The following is a 14,515-nucleotide window of genomic DNA, read 5'->3' as shown; positions in this document are numbered from 1 at the left end:
AAGGGAGAAAGGTAGCCCCAGTGTTTCATGTTTGGGGACTTCAGCAGCAAGTAAAATTTAGTAGCTGCATAAAATCAGGTTCTTCTTGCATCCCCATGGAAGGAGGGAGGATTCTTTTGTCTATTACAGAGGGATGGCTTAGCTCTAAGTTTCAGGAGGACTTGGGCATTGATCAGCTGACACTGAAATGACTTTATAGCTAGCCCTGAGACAATGGCTGTGGTCAGCCTCTTAGGCATAAGCAAATGGTGGAGGCAGCTTGGCCATCAGTACACATACCCAACAAATTAGCTCCTGGGGTGGTTCCAAAGGCATTTGAATGGCAGCTAGAGAGTCTCAGTTTGGTTAGAAAATGTAATTCACAAACACAGGTAATTTCACCCCAAGGCAATTTTCAGAAATAATTACGGGAGGATATATTTATCAGGAGTCTTTTTGTGGGAAGCAAGAGACATCTAATCATTCTGGCTTAAACAAAGGGGAATTTATGGCTCAGAGACCTGGGAAGTTAAAGGATCAACTAGTTTCAGGAACAGCTGAATCCAGGAGACCTGTTGTCATCAGTGTCTCTCCATCTGTTCTGCTTTCTTCTGCAGTAACTTTTAGTTTCATATAGGCCTTCTCATCATGGGGGCCCCTGGGAGATCCAGGCTTATACTACACTTACAACCATGGGTACAGCAGAAAGAGAGCTCTCTCCTTGCCCATAGTTCTCATGATATTTCTGTGATTGATTCACCCTGGTCTGGTTTGGGTAACAGTTGATAAACTCATTGGCCAGACCCAAGGATTGTTCTCTCCTGGAGTCAGGTGTGTGCGTGTGAGTGTGTGTGCGTGTGTGGTGTGGTGTGTGTGTGTGTGTGTGTGTGTGAGATGGGGTGTCATTGACCCCCACTGGAATCTATAGATTGAGAATAGAAAAGAGGCGTCTCCTCAAAGACAACCAAAGTGCTACTACCAGAAGAATGGGGACTAAAAGGAAGTTCACAAAACCAGTGTTTGCAGATGTTCTCCAGAAGGAGACCCCTGCAAGGACCGGCCCTCTCACTTGGGAACATGAGGGCTGGTGATTATCCAGAAGAGGCATGAATGCTCACATATCCTCATTCACACTCACAGGCTAGCTAAGCCTGTCTCATTCAGGTTTGACCTATTCTAAATTGACCAGGATGAGGCTAGGTGGGAGGGGATTTGGGCATGGGAGAGGAGCCAACTTACCTTTCCTGAGTGCCTAACACATACCTATCACTTACATAGGTATGATGCATTCTCTTTTTATGATGCTCTTTCAAGGCAGGTGTTGTTATTCTCACTTTAATGCGGAAACAAACAAACAAAAAGCAACAAAGAGACCTAGCCATGGTCATACAGCTAGTGAGAATCTAGCCCTTGTCTTCAACCTAGCACGTTATTTTCATGTTTACATAACTCAAAAAATGAATTAGTAAGTTACAGGTCTCATATTTGATGGTGGTGATGGGTGATGATAGATTTCACTCCCTGAGACTCAAATGTATTCTAGTTCTTGATATAATTTCTGTGGTTTGGTGGCTCATCTGTCTTGTACTGCTAAGGCTGCTCTCACAAAATGCCATAGACTGGGCAGCTTAAACAACAGATATTATTTCTCATAGTTCTGAAGGCTGGGAAGTCCAAGGTCAAGATGCCAGTATGGTAGGGTTCTTGATGGAGGCTCTCTTTCTGGTTTGCAGGTGGCTGCCTTCTCACTGTGTCCTCGAATGGTGGAGAGCAAGTGAGCTCTGATCTGTTCCTCTTATTTATAAGGACACTAATCCCATCACAAGGGCCTTACACTCATGACCTCATCTAAACCTAATTACTCACCAAAGGTCTCACCTTCAAATACTAACATATTGGGGGTTAGAGTTTCAAGATGTGATTTTTTGGGGAGGGGGACACAAACATTCAGTGCATAACATCATCCTACCCTTTCCTCCTAGCCAATCTTAACACATGGTCATTTATTCTTTTTTTTCCCCAGTTCTGCCTGCCTGCCTTATCTCTCTGCAAACCTATCCATGCCATAATGGGAGTTTCTTTTGGAAAACAAACTGGTATCTCTCTCTTTCTTTTGAATTCAGGCATCCTTTGGTAGGCACGTTAACCCAGAGAAGGGAGCATTGGGTTTGTAGAGGCTACTTTTGCTCCCACCTCCAATAACGCCTGTACCATGGAACCAGTGGAGGCATAGAGCTCATCCTCCCCTTTCTCAGGCTTTCTTGCATTTTATCCTAATACCTCCTGGCATTTTTGAACCAGTAATAGTTAGGAGTAGGATCCCCAATTAACTTCCCCAAATAAGGAAGGGGGATACAAAGCCAACCCTCTCAATTTGTCAATTTGATATAATGCTTTTTTTTTTTTGGAATCTACTGAGAGTAACAGGCTTAAGGTATTAGCTGGCTGGGCTGTGCAGATTATAACTTGCCTTGGGTTATCAGCTGAGTTTCATCTAGAGATAAATCCTGTCTGATCTCTTGGTACAAGCCATGAGATTATCCCATCTAGTCTGGAGGCAAGGATTTTTTGCCTTGTAATTGAGCAGCAAAATGACTTTGACTAAAGCATATTTTGTGTGTCTCAGGGTTTGGCTAATTTATGAATTAAGATCAAGAGAAAGATGGCTTGTTCACTGTCATCAGAAATTTTATAATCAAGGAGCATACGATCAAGCTAGAGCAGTGGTTCTCAACCTGGGAACAATTTTGCTGCTTAGGGGACATTTAGCAATGTCTGACGAAATTTTTGGTTGTCACAACTGCAGGGGAGGTGCTACTGGCATCTAGTGGCTTGAAGCCAGGAATGCTGCTAAATGTCCCACAATGCACAGGACAGTCCCCACCACAAAGAATTATCCGGCCCAAAATGCTAAGATTAAAAGTCCCTAAGGTAAATTATAAGTAGACAAATATGAAAGTCAGGCTTCCAGCCAGGTAGAATATTTTCTTGGGCTCACCATACGAAATGTACTTCTTTTTGGCAGAGGCTGCTGCTGAGGAACTTAGTCCTTGCATTAGTGTCCTATTGCTGCTGTAACAAACTACCACAAACTAGGTGGCTTAAACAAAACAAATCTATCATTTTACACTTCTGGAGGTCAGAAGTCTCACTAGGTCCCTTCTGGAGGCTCTAGGGGAGAATCTGTTCCTTGCCTTTCTCAGCTTCTAGAAGTTGCCTGCATTCCTGGGCTTGTGGGTCTCTTCCATCCTCAAGGTGAGCAATCTCATCACTCACCTCTGCTTGCATCACATCTCCTCTGATTCTCTGTAGCACGCCTGCCTCCATCTTACAAGGATTCTTGTGATTACATTGGGCCCATCTGGATAATCCAGGACCCACTTCCAATCTCAAGACCTTTAACTTACTCATATCTGCAAAATCCCTTTTGCCATGTCAGGCAACGCATTCACAGGTTTCAGGGATTGGGATATGGACATCTTTGGGGGACCATTGTTTTGCCTGCCATAGTCCCCTTCCTCTGCTGGAAGAATTTATAGTCTACCTGTTTCCTGAGACTCCTCATTTCCAAACTCCCTTGCATTACTAGAATCCTGTGATCACAGAAAAATAAAAATCAGTTTTAGAAAAACAGAACAACATGATAGCACCCCTAACTTCAAAGAAAGTTTGCTTAAAGAAGTTCCTGGCCACTTGCTCAAGATTCTAAGCTAAGTCCATGTAAGGATGAATACAACAATGATTATAATTTCAAGATTCCAAGAAGACTGGAGAGTTGAGCTATTTTGGGGGTGTCCATTATTTCCTATTTCTATATATAGACTAGCAGTAAATGGCGTCATATTTTAAATATTTGAATCTCTAATCTTTATTCCCTTAACCCTGCTTAGTCAAGATTTCCAGAGACACAGCTGCTATTTTGGTTTGGATCTGTGTCAATGTCCAACTCTGTCTTTCATGGTCCCTCTAAATACAGATGCTGAACCTGAAGCTCACCCTGTGGCGTCTGCATTTATTGCTTTATTTGAGCACCTACATGGTTACTTTGGAGAGCAAATTGGGTACCAAAGAAATACCAGACACTTTCCCAGGGTTTACAGAATTTAAAATGCATTTTGTTCCACCTAAGGGGTTTGGGAAGTAGAAGAACAAAAATCAAGCCAATGGAGTGAACATGCATGGAGCCTCTACTCTGCACCAGTGGGCACAAAGCACTAGGATATAAATATAAAGACGTAAATGCTTCTCTCAGATGTAGTACCCAGAAGGGATTTGCAATAATCTATTTTTTATAAGTATTTTCATAATAGCAAAGCTTCAATTTGTCCCCACCTTAAAAAAAATGACATCACCTAGACGTGACATTGTGCAAAGAAAATTGAAAGTCATGTCTCCTATAATTGAGTCTTCCAATCCTAGTATTTCTCATTTGGTCTCTTTTTGGAGAGGTGACATGGCATGGTGAAAAGGGCATTTGTTCTCCAGGACACAGACCTCAGTATGAACCCAGTTTCGCTTCTTCCCAGGCAGTAAGAACCTTGGGGAAGTCACTTACTATCTCCTAGGTTAAGTTTCCTCATTTGTAAAATGGGATTAACAAGTGTCCAACTAAACAATTTTAGTAAGGACCAGAAAGAAATAGAATGGCCTTACACAGGAGCAGGTGCACAGTGGGTGGGTGCTGAGTGACAGGTGTAATCATCGCCCTCCCCTTGTGCCACTGGTCACCAACAGAGCATTTCCATGCAGCTCCAGTCAGGTTGCCCGCTTATCCTAATGACTTCCTCCCTCATGGGCTTGGAAAGAGCTTACTATGTGGACCAGTTACAGTTGCTCACACACCTCAGTTCACATTTGGAATAATTTTTTTCAGTGCCCTTAAATGTAACTCACTTGTCCATATAATTGGATGTGAAAGAAGCCTCCACTTTTTTTTTCTTATTATCCAACTGAATATCTTCCGAAAGCTGCTGACTCTACAGTTTTTAAAAACCTATTACTAATGGAGTCATTTTTCACTTTGGAAACAATTCCTTATTTTCATGAAGTGCACAGGGCTGACTGACCACACAACCAACTGGGACCTTTCAAAACTCTCCATTCCATTCACATATGGAATCATTTCTCGGAGAGAAATAAATAGTATCAAAAATTTCTCATCTATCTCATGCTTCTAGGAAATTTGAACACTGACATTTTCATTTTGTGATGCAGTATTTATGTGGTTTAGGGTTGGTGGGCAATTGAGAGGTTAGGATATGGAGTCAGGAAGGACTGAATTTGAATTCCATTTCTGTTACTCACTGCGTGGCTTTGCGAAGAATACTTAACTTTCTGTGTCTCAGTTTACCCATCTGCAAAACGGTGATTATAATAGAACCTCCCTAACAGATTGTTGTAAGATTTGATATAATACTTAGTATAATGCATAGTGCATCCATTATTATTATTATTGCCATCATTATTATTACCATACTACTGTACTTCTCTGATTTATAGTTGGGATAAATTTGGCTGTTAAATGTAAAGTGCTTAGCATAGAGTCTTTCTGGCACAAAGTAAGCTCTTAGTAAATGGCAATTGTTATTCATTATTATTATTCATATTTATTTGTCTAAGGGTTTTATAAACATTAACTCATTTAACCATTATAATAACCCTACATGTTAATTCTATTATCTCCATTTTATAGATGGATAAACTGAAGCCCTAGTGGTTAAATATCTTGCACAAAGTCACACAGGTATTAAGTGGCAAAGCTGGGGTCTGAACCCAGGCAATTATTAAACTGAGATCCATTTTACATCATTTGGCTACAAGATTCTCTCCCATCTAAGATCCATCTAAAAATGCCCTTGGTGTATCATTCAGGTCATGGACATGCTGAAAGGCCAGTTACATTACCTAGACCAAGGCCAGATAAATGAGATTATGAAGGGTTACTGGGCTTCAGATGGTCCCCCTCCTTCCAAGACAGGAGACCTTGATGCCCCAGAGAAGGCAGGAAGTCAAAATCCTTGGTAAACTGGCCCCCTAAGTGTGGAACAGCCATGAATGAAGCATGGTTGGAAATGAATGAGACACCAACTGATTCTAGCAGATCGATTCTTTAGTAAGAATGACTAAACCTTTTAATTGTTCTGATGGCAATTTAAACAACTTCTAATCAGCAATGGCCTCACCCCCTTAAGAAGAAAGTCGTCCTTAATGAAGAAGATGTGATTAAGGAACATAGCTTCTAATATGAAACTGAAGTATGAGGTTGTAACCCTGATAGAACCTGCTGCAGTTAGGAGGAGAAGCCATGAGAACTCAGAGGGTCCCTGGAAATCAGTAGGCTGGATTACTCAATGCACAACTGAGATACTGCTCCTCCTAAATAACACTCCTTGGCAATCTGCTTTGTATGTAGCTACTGCATTTTACAGGCAGTAGTGCAGTAGCAATGATGTGATAGATTTGGCAATATCATTCCTAATAGATACCATTTATTGAGTTCTCACCAAGCACTTGGCCCTTTCCATATTCATTCTCACTGAATCCTCACATCATCCACCTAAAGGAGGTAGTATTGTTTCACCATTATAAAGATGAGAAAACTAAGGCACAAAAACTTGAATGTCAGGCTGCATGTCTTACAGCTAGAATGTAGCAGAGGCAGGATTGAAACCCAGTTCTGCCCAACTCCATCACCCGCTGGTCTAATTACCCAGACACGGGGCAGCCAAGTATGGTGGAAAGAACCAGACAAGAAACATTTTAGCCAGCCAGGTACTTTGGTTTTCTCATCTCCACCATGAGGAGTTTGTATACAGAACATCCTTGCTTAGTGAGGCACAGATATCATCATGTGAGACAACATGATGTAAGAAAGGATTATAATTAAGGCAACTCATCTAAATTTCCATCAACTACTAGAACAAAAAAATTGAATGCTGGCATAGGAATATAAAAACCAAATTCAGACTGTCTTTACTAAGAAAGATATGGATTTACTCACAGTACTGAAAACTCTAGAATAATGGTACTTAAGTTAAAACAGCTAATTTTCTATCAACTCACTGTATCAATCAACAATAGGGGTTCTCAAACTTTAGTGTGCACCAGAATCACCCAGAGGGCTGATTAAAATGCAGATCATTGGGCCCCATGCACAAAGTTCTGATTGAGGAAGTCTGGAGTGAGGACCCAAGAATTTGCATTTCTGACAAGTTCCCAGGTAATGCTGACTCTGCTGGTCCAGGGACCTCCTATTGGGTCAAAACACTGTAGTATATTAGGTGTGGCTTAACGCAAAGGCACCAATGTTGCCAATGTCCAAAGTGTTCTCCATCTCTTTGTTCTGCTATCTGCAGAGTTTCTTTCAACTTTGGACTCTGCATTTGTCTTTAAAAACTCATTCTAACAGCAACAGTATTTCTGCAGCAGCACTAGATTCCACTTCCTCACAGCACCAATTTTAGGGAATAAGAAATCAAGGGTTGCTTTTTTCCTGGGAACATTGCTCTTCTTTCAAAATGTTTCTGGTATCCTATTGGCTCTAATCTGGTCAGGTGCACATTCTTGAGCCTATCCCTGGGGAGGATTGGCTTGGGCCAATCAGAGACTGTGACTGGAAAGAAAGGCATGAGGTTAACCCCATCTGAAGTACATAGCTAAGAAGGCTGAAGGGCCTCTTCTCCCAAAGAGAAATCAGAAACCTAATTTTTGATGGGATTGAGTTGGGAGAGGTATTAAAGAGATAAACAACATATTGTCACAATTTTATAACATGATGAGATCCTTGATAAAGCCAGTGTTGAAGCCAGAGCTAGCCCTTGTCGTCACAGTTATTTTGTAATAGGAATTCTTTTAGGAGAATTCCTAAAAGAATTAGTCTGACTCCTCTCAGCACTACCTATGCTTGAGTGGGATTCTGCTTAATTTTTCTCACTTATTAAGTGGATATCATGTGCTCAGGATAACATTTTATCTCTTCCTGCTTACACGGCTCCAAAGCACTAAAAAAGAGACCTTTAAAAAAACCCAGCAATGCGACCAATCTTTAAGCCTGCAAAAAATCTCAGATGCTTAAAGCAGTAGCCACAGCCCTAATGGCGACTGTATGTAAAGAGAACTCACTGCTTAACAATTCCAAGTAATTATTTAGGCAACAGCCATCCTTACCAAGCAGCTCAGGAGGATCCATAAACCTCTAATCGGCTGTCAGACCAAGGAGGGAAAAATGCTTCCCTCCGGCCAGTGCTGTGGGTAAAGGCAAGGATTGCAGTCTGCCTTCTATATTCATTGCACCTGAGGGCAGCCTCTCATTGTTCTTGGTGGGAACAGCTCAAGCCAGCAAGGGCTGATTGTTGCCCCATTTAGAAGGCACCTGAGTTAAACAGGTGAAAAGGCCTTTACTGTGAAAGGCTCAGGGTCAAGAAACAAATAGCCCAGACTCCACACCATGTGTGTAGGTGAAATGGGGGCAAATGAAGGAGATAAGGTGAGAGTGAATATATATGATGTGTACACTTCAGTGCAAGGTGCTGGAAGCTTTGCCAGCTAGGCCTGGTGACCTCTAACAGGGGTCAGAGCACTTCTGTCCCCTAACTCACCCTGTGTCTTGGTCTCTTAGGCTGACCCTGGCTTGTGCTGGGAATTCTTGTTATATACCTGATTATCCAGCACCTAACATACTGCTTGATAGAAGTAGTAACTGAAAAACAAAAAATTGTTTGGCATGTTTGGACATTTTAGCTAGACTTGGGTTTCTGGTTAATTCTCTTGTGAGCTTATTATTCAGACATTTTGATACGTAAAGTGTTCACAAGTCGGTCTGGCTGCTGCTGGGGTTATTGACCGCTGGAACTTAGGAAGCATTCTTGGGGTCTTGGCATGATTTCAGAGGGGAACAATCCCAGGGAGGGCAGGAAGACATTCAGTAGGAACCACTATATCTCAGAGTCATTTCATTTGCATATCAAAAACCATGACTTTATTTTGGACAGCAAACTGGTGAAACCACATCTCAGGAAAATAAGATAACAGCAATAATATCTAGTATTTTTTCTGAGTGCTCAACATAAGTCAGGTACTCTGAAAAGCACTTTATACATTGTAACTCTTTAAATGCTCATCTAACAATGAAAATACTATTATTTTCCCTGTTTCCCAGATGGAGAAATGATGGCGAAGAGGTTAGGTTACTTGCCCAAGGCCATATAATCTTTAGATTGGTGGTTCTCAAACTTTGCAAACAACAAATTCTCCTGGGTGGTTTGTTAAAACACAGTTGCCTGCGCCCTAACTCTAGACTCTCTGATCATGTAGGTCTGGGATGGGGCCTAAGAATCTGTATTTCTAAGTTCCTACGTGATGCTCATGGTTTTGGTCCAAGGGCCAAGCTTTGAGAACCTTACATAGACAAGCTCTAGAGTTTATACACTTAATAAATTTTGGGCACAAAGAATATTCATTAAGAAATTGTAGGACATATCACTTTGACTTTTATACTCTACGCACCTGTTAGAGGATTCAATTTTTGTGCCCAGTTCTGGTTTTTTCCCTCTCTCTTATCTCCAAGAAAATGAGCATTTACATTGCACATTATCTGAGCACTTTGTGTAGGTTTCCCAAAGCTTTAGTGTGGATGTTGACTTTTCTTTCCTCCATTGTCCATTCTCAGAGTAATTTGCTACACTGGCCTAGGGAGCCCTGGCATCTGGTGGCCATCAGCGATTGGCTAAATACAAGAATATGCATCTAGACAAGGGAATACTACACAGCTATGGGAAAGAACGGTGGTCTTCTTAAAATCCGTTTTCCACTTTTGATTGGGTATGGGTTAGGAGAGTAATATCTTTTATGATATTTCATTTTCTACAGTTTAATGTATATATTTATTTTTAGCCAGTGTTTAGTCAAGACATTACTTTTATTAAAAAGCCAAACAAAAGAAAAGACTAAAACCAGAACAAAAGGACAAAAAATAAACAAAAAACAATTGTTACCTAAATTTGAATGCAACATATAATCATTCCTAAAAAAGCAAGCTAGTATTAAGATTTGATATTGCTTCTTTTTTCCCCTCAGACTAATAATTCACTATGAGTTAAACAGTATGTTTTTTCCCCCTATGTAAAAAAACAATTTTCCAAAGCAAGAGTTTCCTTGACTTGTTAATGTCTTTGCTGTAATGCACAAAAATTTAGAAGTTGAAATTGGAAATGCAGAAAAATACAGTGTCATTAATAGCAAATGTGTTCAGTAGGCAGAAATAACAAAGAAACATAATGAACTCCATAATTCACTTTTAGAAGAACAACTTCTTTTATGTCACCAAAGGCATTTAAAATGCTCCTAATTGATATGGTTTATGTCTTTAAGCAAAGCAGCCCATGACTACAGAATCACAAAGTTGTTTGCAAACAATGAACAAATGCTGTTTCTTCACGTTTCACTCAAAGATTAGACTGTGTTCTTCAAAAGGAAAAGGGAGATTTTTGAATTAGCTAGAACAATTAGTTAGCAGAAATAATAACCATTTCTTGTTTAAGACCAAACGATTGGTTTACATAAATAACTGGGGAAAAATGGAAGATGGCAAACTTTTTCTCCATCTGTGACCATTCATAGCTGATCAGCCATATCAGTATGTCTCAAATGATCTGTGTTGAGCAAAGTTTTTGAAACTTTCCAGTCCAAGGTATGACAATATACTCATCAGACAACATCCAAACTAGTCTACTCCCTTTTAGACAAGATAAATCCATTGAATATATGCTTGGATTTCATGGTGATGTCAAATTGCTCTAGAAGCTTCTAAAACTTACTCTCTATTTCTGTACTTACTCCAGCCCAGATCCATTTAGATAGTTCATGAGAGGCATCAGTCACTGGGCTTTGAGCAATACCAAGCTAGATAATAGTTAATGGGTGGGATGTAATTTGGGCCAAATAAAGTATGATTGGAGGTGTTTGTTTCACTGTTTGTTGGAAGTATTTGTTTCACAATTCAAACCACAATTGTTGTGGGCTGAATTGTGTCCCCTGCAAAGATATGTTCAAGTCCTAATCCCTGGACCTGTGAATATGACATTTGGAAATAGGATCTTTACAGATGTAATCAAGTTGAGATGAGGTCATACTGGATTAGGATGGGCCCTAAATCCAATAATTGGTGTCCTTATAAGGTGAGAGAGATTTGAAGACCAGAGGAGACAGAGGAGACAAAGGGAAGGGGGTCATGTGAAGATGGAGGCAGAGACTGGAGTGATGCAGCTGTGAGCCAAGGATCACCAAGGATTGCTGGCCACCAGCAAGGAAGGATCCTCCCCTTGAAGAGTCCTCAGAGAAAGATAGCCCTGCTGACACCTTGATTTTGGACTTCTAGCTTCCAGAAGTATGAGAGAATAAATTTCTGTTGTTTTGACACCCAGTTTGTGTTACTTAGTTACAGCAGCCCTAGCAAACTAATACATACATCAATGGTGGATTCTGTGAAACAAACATTTTAAGGGTTAATAATGTATTAGGAAATAAAAGGTTTCTATAGCCAAATAAGTTTAATAAAGAGATAGTTAAAGATTTTATCTGTAAAAAAATTTCTTAGGGCTTTTGAGATAAAATTGGTAGTTACTATCTTTTTTTTAGAAAAAACAACAAAGGTTTATTTCTTTTTCACAATATGTGTTTATCACAGGACAGTGAATAGACTATGAGATGATAGCTACTCAAGGACAGAGCCTGCTGGGACAGACACCATCTGGAATATTATTACTTTGCCAAAGAAAAAAGTGAAGCTTTGGAGGATATCACACAAGTAATCAGCTGCTCAGCCTGGGAGTGATAGAAGTTACTATGGACTAAACGCTTACCTTCTTCCCAGAAGGTATGTTGAAGACATTAGGCACGTTGGCTCATCTTATTGTCACAACAATGCTATGAAGTTGGGGGGTATTATTGTTCTCATTTTAGGGATTATGAAACTGAGGCACAGAATGGGTAAATGACTTGCAAAACTTGTGGGGTGTAGTGGAACCAAGATTCAAAGCCAGACAGTTGCATCTGGAGCCTGGGCTGTCCTGGCATGTAAGGGGCACTGGGGATCTCTAAGGTTTCCCACAGTGATGGCAGGATCTTTTTTTGTGCAGAGAATTCATAGGATGAATGTTCAATGAAAAATGACTGCTGATCTATCATTGGACAAGAATTCTATTGCTGAGAGTATTTCAGGATTCAGGCAGTTTAGGATCCTGTAGTGGGTTAGAAATCTTGATTCTCCTTTGATCTTAGAATAGGATTTTTAGGTAATGCATGAATGAGCCAAAAGGTTCTTGAGTAGGGGACGAAAGTCCACAGAGAAGTTTGGCAAAAGCCATCTAATCAATTCTAATCACTGTTTAGGGATGGGATTGTGTACTTTGACTGTTTTAGGTTGCTGGTTTGATTCTGGCTTGAATGACTATTGACTATTTAACCTACTGATTGTTCTTAAGGTATGTTAAGAAAACTGCTTGAATGCTGTTTAAATATGCTAAGGAAATTGCTGTAGGAAATATGTGGAAAAGAAAATATTTACTAAGAACAAGCTGTTTGTTGGTGAATTAACCTAGGTTTTACAAGTTACATTCTGGAATGTCACATTGTTAATTTACTGCTGTTACTAGTTTTACACTGCCTGTTTTTATGTCATTCTTTGATGATTGAATCAACCGATTTTTCTTGTGAAACTTCCTTGTCTTGTCAATAAAAAAAAAGGCTGATTTTGGATTGGAGCTGCTGCCCCCTGAGGGGTGGCAGTCCCTCCAGGCCTCATTGATGGTACTTTGAGTGAATTCTTTCTTTCTCTTTTCTCTGTTTTGGTTACACAGAGGAAAGTGTAACAGGATCCTTGGGAAAATTAACTGAAGTAATTATCAGTGACCTCCAGTGGTGGCAGATATATTCAAAGAGCTGAACAAATTACTTTTTATAACTGAATATTCCCACTTGGAATCAACTTTCTTTTCTTTTCCTGAAGGACTCAGCGTTTGAACAGGAAGGCATGCATTGATTGGTGACAAATACAGCCTGACAGAAGCATAAGAAAAAACCTGCCCCAGCAAATGGAAAAAGGAGCTAACTCAATGGACTGTGAGAATTGAAGGAAAGCTGATTCAGGTGTGCAGAAATGGCATGGTTGTGAGTCATGCCATGTCTCCAAGAGGGTGAACTTGTTAAAAAAAAAAGAACAACACAGAAGGAATCAGGGGGACCTTGATGCAGAACCAGGGAATACAACTATTGGAAAAGGAAAAGAAAGTGAGAAGTGGCCAGTCACAAGTATTTCAACACCCACACATTCAGAGAATGAAGTGCGTGGATAAGTGCAGAGGAGTAAAAGATTATGCTTTTGGTGTTAGAAGGTCAAGGTCTGTTTTCTCTCTCTCAGATGATGATCTTCCTTCTTATTTCATTGAGAAGATAGGAGCAATCAGAAAATGATTCCCTCATATCTCCACCACCCACCCGCATCTGTACTCATTCATTCCCCTTCCCTCTGGTACGTGTAGTCAACTGTCCCTGCTCATATCTGGTCCCTCCCCCCATGCACTGGATGCCATTCTCTCTCACCTACTCTAGGACTTTCCTCCCATGCTCTTCCTCTTTTTCTTTTGCATCATTAATTTTTCACTCTCTGCAGGAACATACCAATCCATTTATAACCATACTACAATAATTGCCCCCCTTAAAATGCTTTTCCTCAACCCTATTTCTCTGTCCAGCTAAACCTCATTCTGCCCTTTCCCCTTTATGGCAAAATTGAAGAATTCCTTACATTCCCTTTTCCCACTTCTTTACCTCCCATCTATCTTGAAAACACTCCAATCAGGCTTTTATGTGGACCCTTCCACCAAATCATTTTTGTCAAGCTGGAAATGACTCCATCTTGCCAAATCTAATGATTACCTCACTGTCCTCATCTTAGGTGACCTCTTGGCACATCGACACAACTAATCACTTCTTCTTGAGTCTCTTTCTTTACTGAGTTTCCAGGATACCAAACTCACCTGCTTTTTCTTCTGCTTCCCTGGCTACTTTTCTGTCTCCTTTGTTGGATTCTCTTCTTTCAGACCTCTAAATATTAGGGCTCAGGACTTGGAACTCTTTTTCCCTCTATCTATACTTGCTCTCTAAGAGAGCTCATCTAGTCTCAGGCTTTAAATACCATCTGTCAATTTGTTGTCTCCCAAATTTGTATCTCCAGTCTTGACCTTGCCCACGAGCATTAGGCTCATCTGTGGAATTGCTTCTCTGACATCTCCCTGTGGCTATCTAGTAGATACCTTGCACATATCCTGTCTAAAGTGGAACTCTTAATTTTCTTTCCTCTCTGCCAAACATGCTCATGCAGGTTGGGTTCTCTGGAAGGAGATGTTGAATTGGAGTCTGGTGTGCAGAGTATTTATTATTGCTCAACATCCATGGATGGGGGTTGAGAAGCAAGATCAAGAAGGAGAAGTTTTGTTGGGAGGCAGACCCAACCCAGTGTCGGCTCACTCCATGGAGAGCT

This window comes from Cynocephalus volans, chromosome 11 (genome assembly GCF_027409185.1).
Source record: "Cynocephalus volans isolate mCynVol1 chromosome 11, mCynVol1.pri, whole genome shotgun sequence".
Taxonomy (NCBI): Eukaryota; Metazoa; Chordata; class Mammalia; order Dermoptera; family Cynocephalidae; genus Cynocephalus; species Cynocephalus volans.
The sequence above is the reverse complement of the archived record's forward strand: the minus strand, read 5'-3'. Positions refer to the sequence as shown.